Genomic DNA, 8,168 nt, shown 5'->3' with positions numbered 1-8,168 from the left:
CACCAAACTTAGGTTTGATGTCAGGCGGAATTTTATCGGTTGTCACCACAGGAGGTTTGAGTTGCAAATTCTGCTGTGCATCATCAGGGGGTTCTTGAAGGTTTGGATCAATGAGCTCAGCCTACATGCACCTCTATTCTTCACCTGTTGAATGTACATCTTTGAAGAAATGAAAGACCAGTTGCTCATTATGCACTCTAAGCACTAATTCACCCACTTCTACATCAATCAGAGCTCTTCCAGTGGCTAGGAATGGTCTTCCTAGGATTATAGAGGCATTCTCATCCTCCCCTGTATCAAGAATCACAAAATCTGCTGGGAGGAAGAACTTACCCACTTTGACCAAGATATTCTCCACTAATCCGTATGTAGGCTTCATAGATTTGTCTGCCATCTGTAATGCTATCTTTGTGGGTTGTGCCTCTTGGATATGCAGCTTCTTCATCACAGATAAGGGCATTAGATTTATGCTTGCCCCTAGATCACATAGGGATTTCTCAAAGGTTGTGCTTCCAATGGTGCATGGAATTTGAAAGCTCCCTGGATCTGGCATCTTCCTTGGCAAGTTATTCTGAATGACAGCACTACATTCCTTAGTCAGGACTACTGTCTCATCTCCCTTTAAACGCTTTTTCTTTGACAAAAGCTCCTTCATGAACTTGACATAGATAGGCATTTGCTCCAAAGCCTCAGCAAAAGGAATATTGATTTGTAACTTTCTGAAGATTTCCAAGAACTTTGAAAACTGCTTGTCCTTGGTCTCCTTTTGAAGTCTCTGAGGATACGGCATCTTAGGCTTGTACTCAGGAGCCTTTGGCAGTGTAGGATAAGTGTCAAGAGAGTCTGGGAATGGGTTGTCTGCACGCTTTGGAGGGGCATGCTCTACTTCTTCCTTCTTCTCATCTGGAGCTTCTTTTTCAACTACATCTTCATTGACCTTGGTCTCAGAGCCAGCTACTTTACCACTTCTCAATTGAATAGTCTTGCAATCTTCTCCTGGGTTCACCACTGTATCCTCTTGAAATGTACTTGCAGACCTCTCAAGTATTTGCTTGCTCAGTTGGCCCACTAGTACCTCTAAGTTTCTAATAGAGGCTATGGTTTCCTGTATAACTTGTGCTTCTGTACTTACCACTTGTTCACTTATTACGGTGATAGCCTTGCATTCCTCTCTTGAATTTTGAATTGTGTTACCAGGAAGGCTATTAGTGGTCTTCTGATCAATTTCATTAATCTTTGTGGCTAATTAACCCATTTGAATCTCCAGGTTCTTGATGGATGCTCTGGTTTCCTGTCTAAAACCTGTCAATATTGCTTCCAAATCATTGTTTTGTTGGAAACCGCCCTGAGAACTATTATTGAAGTTCTGAGGTCTCTGAGGTTGGTCCCTCCACCCAAAGTTTGGGTGATTTCTCCATCCCGGGTTGTATGTCTTAGAATATGGATCATTGTTAGGATTCCTAGGGCCACTCCCCATGTAATTCACCTGTTCATAAGAAGGTTGAGCATAATCATAATTATCATTTTGCATAAAGTTACCTGTCATGTCATAGGAGGTATCTTGGGGTGGATTTTGAGTGTTGATAGATGAGACTTGCATGCCACCCATCTGTTGAGTAAGTAGATTTATCTGCTGAGACATAAGCTTGTTCTGAGCAAGAAGAGCATTAACAGCTTCTACTTCCAACATGCCTCTCTTCTGAGCGGTCTCAGAGTTCACAGGATTCCTGTTAGATGAGTATAAATATTGGTTTCTTGCAACCAATTCAATCAGCTCAATAGTCTCCTCTGGTGTCTTCTTCTTGTGCAATGAACCGCCTGCAGAGGTATCTAAGCTCATCTTGGACATCTCACCCAAGCCTTCATAAAAAATATATAGTTAGGTCCACTTGGAGAACATGTCCGGAGGGCATTGCCTAGTCAGTAGCTTGTATCTCTCCCAAGCTTCATAAAGAGTTTCACCCTCCTTCTGTCTGAAAGTCTGAACTTCCAACCTAAGCTTAGTCAGCTTCTTTGGTGGGAAAAATTTTGTGAGAAACTCAGTGACAACCTTGTCCCAAGTATTCAGACTCTCCTTTGGTTGGGAATCTAGCCATAACTTTGCTTTATCCCTCAGAGCAAATGGGAAGAGCATGATTTTGTACACCTCTGGGTTCACTCCATTTGTCTTCACAGTATCACATATCTGTAGAAAATCAGAAATAAACTGATTTGGATCTTCATGAGGAAGTCCATGATACTGACAGTTCTGTTGCACCAGGGTGACCAATTATGGCTTCAACTCAAAGTTGTTTGCAGTTATAGAAGGCACTACAATGCTCTTTCCATAAAGATCTCCAGTAAGAGCAGAATAAGAGCCAAGCACTCTTCTCTGTTGATCATCCCCATTCGGATTTACCACATTGGCATTAGCGTTATTATTTTCCATAGTGAATTCTGCAGTCTTGCAAAGTCTTGCTTGTTGTAAACGTCGCCTGAAAGTTCTTTCAGGTTCAGGATCAAAGTCTAAGAGAAGTTCTTTGTCTCTGTTCCTGCGCATACACAAGCAGAAAACAAGAAAAAATGAGACTCTCTACGTCAGAGTGCAGAGAAGTCCCTGTGAGGTAACCTGTGTAAAATAATAAAATAAAAATACTAAATAAATAAATAAATAAATTCAAAAATTTAAAAGAAAAAATAAACAGAAAAATAAAATTAACTGGGTAACACCAAACTTAAATTCAGAAATAAAAAAATAAAAAAAAGAAAAATTTTTTGTGCTATTTTATTTATTTAAATATAAATTTTTTTTATAAAAGAAAAAAAAGGTACGAAAAAAAAGGGGGGATAACGTAAACGAAAGGGAAAATAAAAAAATAAAAAAAAGAAAAATAAACGTAAAGAGAAGAAAAAAGAAAAAAAATAATCGTAAAAAAAATGCAACATAAAAAAATATAAAAATTAATAATAATAAAAAAATAAAAAAAATTATCTAATCTAAGCAATCAAACAACGAGTAGTTGTTAATCACAATCAATCCCCGGCAACGGCGCCAAAAACTTGGTGCGGTATTTTTACAACCACACTTACCTACCGGCAAGTGCACCGGGTCGTACCAAGTAATACCTTACGTGAGTAAGGGTCGATCCCACGAGGATTGATGGACTAAGCAACAATAGTGTTTGATAGGTTTAGTTAGACAAACAAAAATTGGTGTTGAGATGCAGTATAAAAGAGATTAAACAATATAAAAAATATTGAAGAAGGGCAAGTAATTAAGTTGGGAATAATATATGGAGAAGGCAGTTAAGACTTCAGAGTTATCTATTTTCTGGATTGACTTTTCTTATTAACTATTTTAATTATACAAGATTTAATTCATGGCAAACTATTTATGACTAGACCCTAATTCCTTAGACCTTCCTAGTCTCCTCTAAAATTCATCAACTGCCAATTTCTTGGTCAATTAATTTCAATTAGAGGGTGATGATCGAATCCTAGTTTATATGCCACAAGAATCCTAATTATTCAAAGATAAAGGGATTATATGTCACGTATCCCGTTAAATACAAACAATTAGAAATTCAGAATAATATGTTTTCAAGCTATTGTTCAAGTAAAGAGCTTTTCCAAGTTTTACAAGAACTCAAATAGAACATGGGTCATACTTCCGTTCCACCCAAATTCATAAAATAAAGAACGAAAATAATTATTGAAATATAAATCAAAACATGAATTAAAATAGAAAAATAATATTATCAATCCATACAATAGACAGAGCTCCTAACCTTAACAATGGAGGTTTAGTTGCTTATGGAAAAGAGAAAATAAGGATTCTGGTAAAAATGTACCGCGTTCCAATCTGATGGCATCAGATCCCTTTTTATAACTAATCCTAATAAATTTAAAATCTAATATTTAAAATTAAACTTAAAATAATATCTTTTCCTAATTTAAGATTTGAATTTAAATTTGAATTAATTAACAGATCTTCAGTTGATGGGTGGGGACCACTTGTTCTGTCCATTCTGCAGCTTCTAATCTGTGATTTTTGGGCTAAGAACTGGGTCACAACGGCCCAGAAATCGCCCCCAGCGTTTTCTGTCAATTATCCAGATCGCTCATGTGACGCGTCCGCGTCGTCCATGCGTTCGCGTCATTTGTGCAGATTCCAGTCCACGCGATCGCGTCAGGCACGCGATCGCGTCATTGCGATTTCCTCCATTCCGCGCGGTCGCGTGAGGCATGCGTCCGCGTCGGTATTCGCTGGTCATCTCCTTGGCTTCTTCTCTTTCTCTGTAGAAACTCCATCAAATTCCGCCAAATGCTACCTAAAATAAACAGTATTGCACAAAACTCAAAATAGCATCCATAGTGGCTAAAATATAATTAATTCTTAATTAAACTCAACAAATTAGATGCAAATTCACTAGGAAAAGATAGACAAGATGCTCACGCATCACTGCCTCAGACCTCTCTAGGGTATCACCTTCTGTGACAACTCCCCATTCACTTTGAACCTGTAGCTCGCACTTCTGACACACTTCATGACTAGTTGTACCCAATTCTCAGTAAACCCGAAAGCCTTTAACATTCTTTTTAAGAAATTTCATTCCACTCTATCATATGCTTTATTCATGTCTAACTTGATAACTAAGTTTTTTGATTCCCTCCTTCCTTTCCTTCTAAGACTATGTAGTGCTTCTTGAACTATCACTATATTATCTTGAATTAACCTTTCTCCTACAAAGGCACTCTGGGTCGGGGACACCACTTTGTCTAGAATCTTCCTCAACCTCATTACTAGAATCTTTGAAATAATCTTATAGATGAAGTTACAACAACTGATAGGTCTAAGGTGATTCATGCTTTCTGGTTGTTTAATCTTAGAAACAATGACTACCGTTGTTTCACTAATTTCATCAGGTAAAGATTTATTTATAAAGAACTCTCTAACCACATCACATACCTCGTTTTTTTATGTCATTCCAGTGCCTCTGATAAAACAAACCGTTGAGCCCGTCCGGACCTGGTGCCTTTAAACCTCCCATGCTAAAAACTGCTTCCTTAACTTCCTCTTCTGTTACTTGCTTTGTTAACCCCTCATTCATCTCTTGAGTCACTTTCTTTGGAATTTTTTGTACACACTATTTCAAATTTTTGCTTTGTGAGGCCCTGAATAGATCAGTATAATAGTCTTCAATGAGCTTCATCACCTCCACGCTTCCACAGACCCACTCTCCTTGTGAGTTCTTAAGCTTTTCAATCCTGTTCCTATCCCTTCTTTGGATTGTTGTTGCATGAAAAATGTTGTGTTTTTGTCCCCAAATCGTATCCATTTTAATATTGACCTTTGCCCCCAATACATCTCTTCTTGTTTCCATAACTGTTTAATTCGTTCCTTAATTTGCACTATCCTTTCTTGTTGATTTACTGAAAAATTTGCTGTTTGAAGATGCTGAAGTTCCTTATGTAGCCTAGTTATCTCTTTATCCGCTCTAGTAAATATTTTTTTACTCCAACTCTATAATTCTTTTTTGCAATTATTCATCTTATCAATTAAGCTACCCCATCCGCTAACCCTCTTTGTTCTCCTATTCCACCCTTTTCTAACGATCTCCTCACATTCCTTGTGATCCTTCCAAAAAGTTTCAAATTTGAAATTTTTTTTGCATTTTTTCTTTGGTTCCGGTGTTAAGACAATAGGACAATGGTCCGAGCTTACTGAAGGCAAGGACTCCAATTTGGCATGTTGGAACAATTTCCGCCATTCCCAATTTGCTAGAGCTCTATCAATCTTCTCCCTCATGATGAACCCACTTCTTGAATTACTGAACCACGTAAACTTTTCCCCTTGCAACTCCAAGTCCATTAGGCCGTTGTAGTCCACAAAATTTTTTAATTCTATCATTTGACTAACTGGTTTTGGATGCATCCCAATTTTCTCTTCCTGGCTTAAGATATCATTAAAGTCTCCTATGAACATTTGCGGAGTCAGCGGATCCTCCGTATTAGCTGCCAGTTCTCTCCATAGCTTCTTTCTCTGTGAATACATTAGGTTTCCATAAACAAAGTGGCTGATATATTTATTCCCTTTTTTGTCCCTCATATTTACATTAATAAGATTATTGGTCTACGAGTAAACTTCAACATTAATTTTGTTATTCCAGAATGACATAGACCGCCAGACATCCCCCGGAGTTCTACACAAAAGAATTTATCAAAATGTAACTTTCTCCTAACTCTATTGATATATTCTTGTTTAGCTCTAGTTTCCATAAAAAAAAAAAACCATAGCGGGTTTTATCTGTCTACACAGATTAAACAATTCGGATACTGTTGCGGGAGCCGCCATCCCACGACAGTTCCAACTAATGACACTCATGGCTGAGGGTGGGGCATGTTTAGGCCCGCCTCCTCAGCCTTGTGTCCATATTCACCAGTAACATCTTCATATAAACCCATTATGCCATCATTTTCACCTCCTTTGACTAGTTCTCTTCTGGTTCTCTTACTTGTCTCTTCTTCACTCTCTTGCTCATCAATACTTGTCCCTGCTCTTATTATCTCTTGCTGCCTAATCTCTTCCTACTTTCTCTTGATCTTCAGCTTTTGGTTGATGCCATGCACTAGCTTTATCTCCAATGCCTCTGGTATCTTCTCCTCCTTGCTAGTTCGTGTCTTATCATCATCGTCATCATCACTCGGAAGTTCCACAAAATAATACTCCCCTATTTCAGTTCCATGCACTTGTGTCTTCTTTCCCTTTTTTCCTATGCTTTTAGGACCAGTATTCTTTTCTACTGATCTGTTTAGTGAAAAGCTTTGACCTATTATATTGGAATTTTTATTATCATTTGCCCAGCCCACTTTCATAACCTCCATCTCCAAGGCCTTCTTCCCTTTTAATATTTCTATGTCTAGCTCAATTTGCTTTATTTGAGACTTGTGCTTCCCACTTAGGCCCAATTGGTTAGGCCCAATATATTCATTAGCTCTTCTCTCCCTTTCATCCTCTCTAGATCTTTCTTGAAAGGGGTTCTGACAACTCATAACATCAGTCTCTTCTGCTTCATATCCTCCTTCTACTTCCATTCATCTGTCTCTACTCTGTCCGTTCTTGCTTTTCTAATAAGTCATGTCACCCTCTCCAGTCACATACTTTTCATCTAGCCCTTTATTTTCCCCAACTGCAATTTCTTCTTCCATGTGTCTCAATCTCTGTCTTTTATCTGTATCCTCTACCCTCTCTTGGTTGTCACTAATCATACTAGCTTCTGCAAACATACCATGCTGTTGATTTGACCCTATCTCATCTCTTGGCTTCGTTTGCTTGGACTCTCCATTCCATAGGCTTTCTTCACACGCCTCCCAAATCTGGTTCTCCCCATCACTGTTTATTTGCTTCTGTAATTGAATGTCGAACCTTGCAGCTGAAGCAGCAATCGGTCTTAATCCTGCAATTGAAAGATTTGGACCATATCTTGGTAGTTCTGGATTTTCAACTGCCATAGCCATTTCCATTTTGCATACTCTCCTATCATGGCCAATTCTTCCACAATTATAGCAGTAATCACACAGCTTTTCATACTTTATCTTAGCCCACGAATAATTTTCTTCTCTCCTTTGAAACCAAAATCCAGTTTTTAGAGGAATAAGGGTATTTAACTCTACCTTTATTCTAAAGAAGGTTCTGAGTAAATTTTCTTCCACAAAAGAATCTTCCACTTCAATCACTCTTCCCACAGTAGCTCCTATTTTTTCAGCATTCTCTCTATTTATCTTATCTAGGGATAAATCATATATTTGAATCCAAATATGAAGAAGATCATAATTTACCTCATACTTAGACACCTCGGGTCTCCACCATTGCAGGCTCAGCATATGTCCCAACACCCTCCATGGACCGTCGTTGTAAATCCTCTTGGCATCCTCTTGATTGCTGAAATTGAAAATATAAGACTCTGTTCCTGTGTTGGAGATGACCAAACCTTGAGGGTTACCCCACATTTTGTCTATGAATTTTTTAACTGTTGTTGCATTTAGATTTTTGCTTGTTAGCACCTTTCCTACTAGTTTTTGATTTGCTGGCGCTTTCCTAGCCTCTGCATTGTCTTGCAGATCCAAAACATCTCCTCTATAACCCTCTCTTGTGGGATTAGACATTGGCTTCACCACCACACTCGTCT

At 38.3% G+C, this 8,168-nt stretch overlaps 1 non-coding gene across 1 annotated transcript; it reads left to right on the top strand.

Annotated features, from left to right (window-relative positions):
- The first annotated feature begins 1,895 nt into the window (after nucleotides 1-1,895).
- LOC148579003 (small nucleolar RNA R71) lies at nucleotides 1,896-2,001 on the top strand. The gene has a single exon (XR_015899239.1). It is a non-coding gene; the product is annotated as a small nucleolar RNA R71 (small nucleolar RNA).
- Nucleotides 2,002-8,168: the final 6,167 nt, after the last annotated feature.

The sequence above is a fragment of the Arachis ipaensis genome, chromosome B10 (genome assembly GCF_059453495.1).
Source record: "Arachis ipaensis isolate K30076 ecotype BB chromosome B10, ASM5945349v1, whole genome shotgun sequence".
In the NCBI taxonomy this organism is placed as follows: Eukaryota; Viridiplantae; Streptophyta; class Magnoliopsida; order Fabales; family Fabaceae; genus Arachis; species Arachis ipaensis.
Note: the sequence above shows the minus strand (reverse complement) of the source record. Positions and strands in the feature narration are given on the sequence as shown.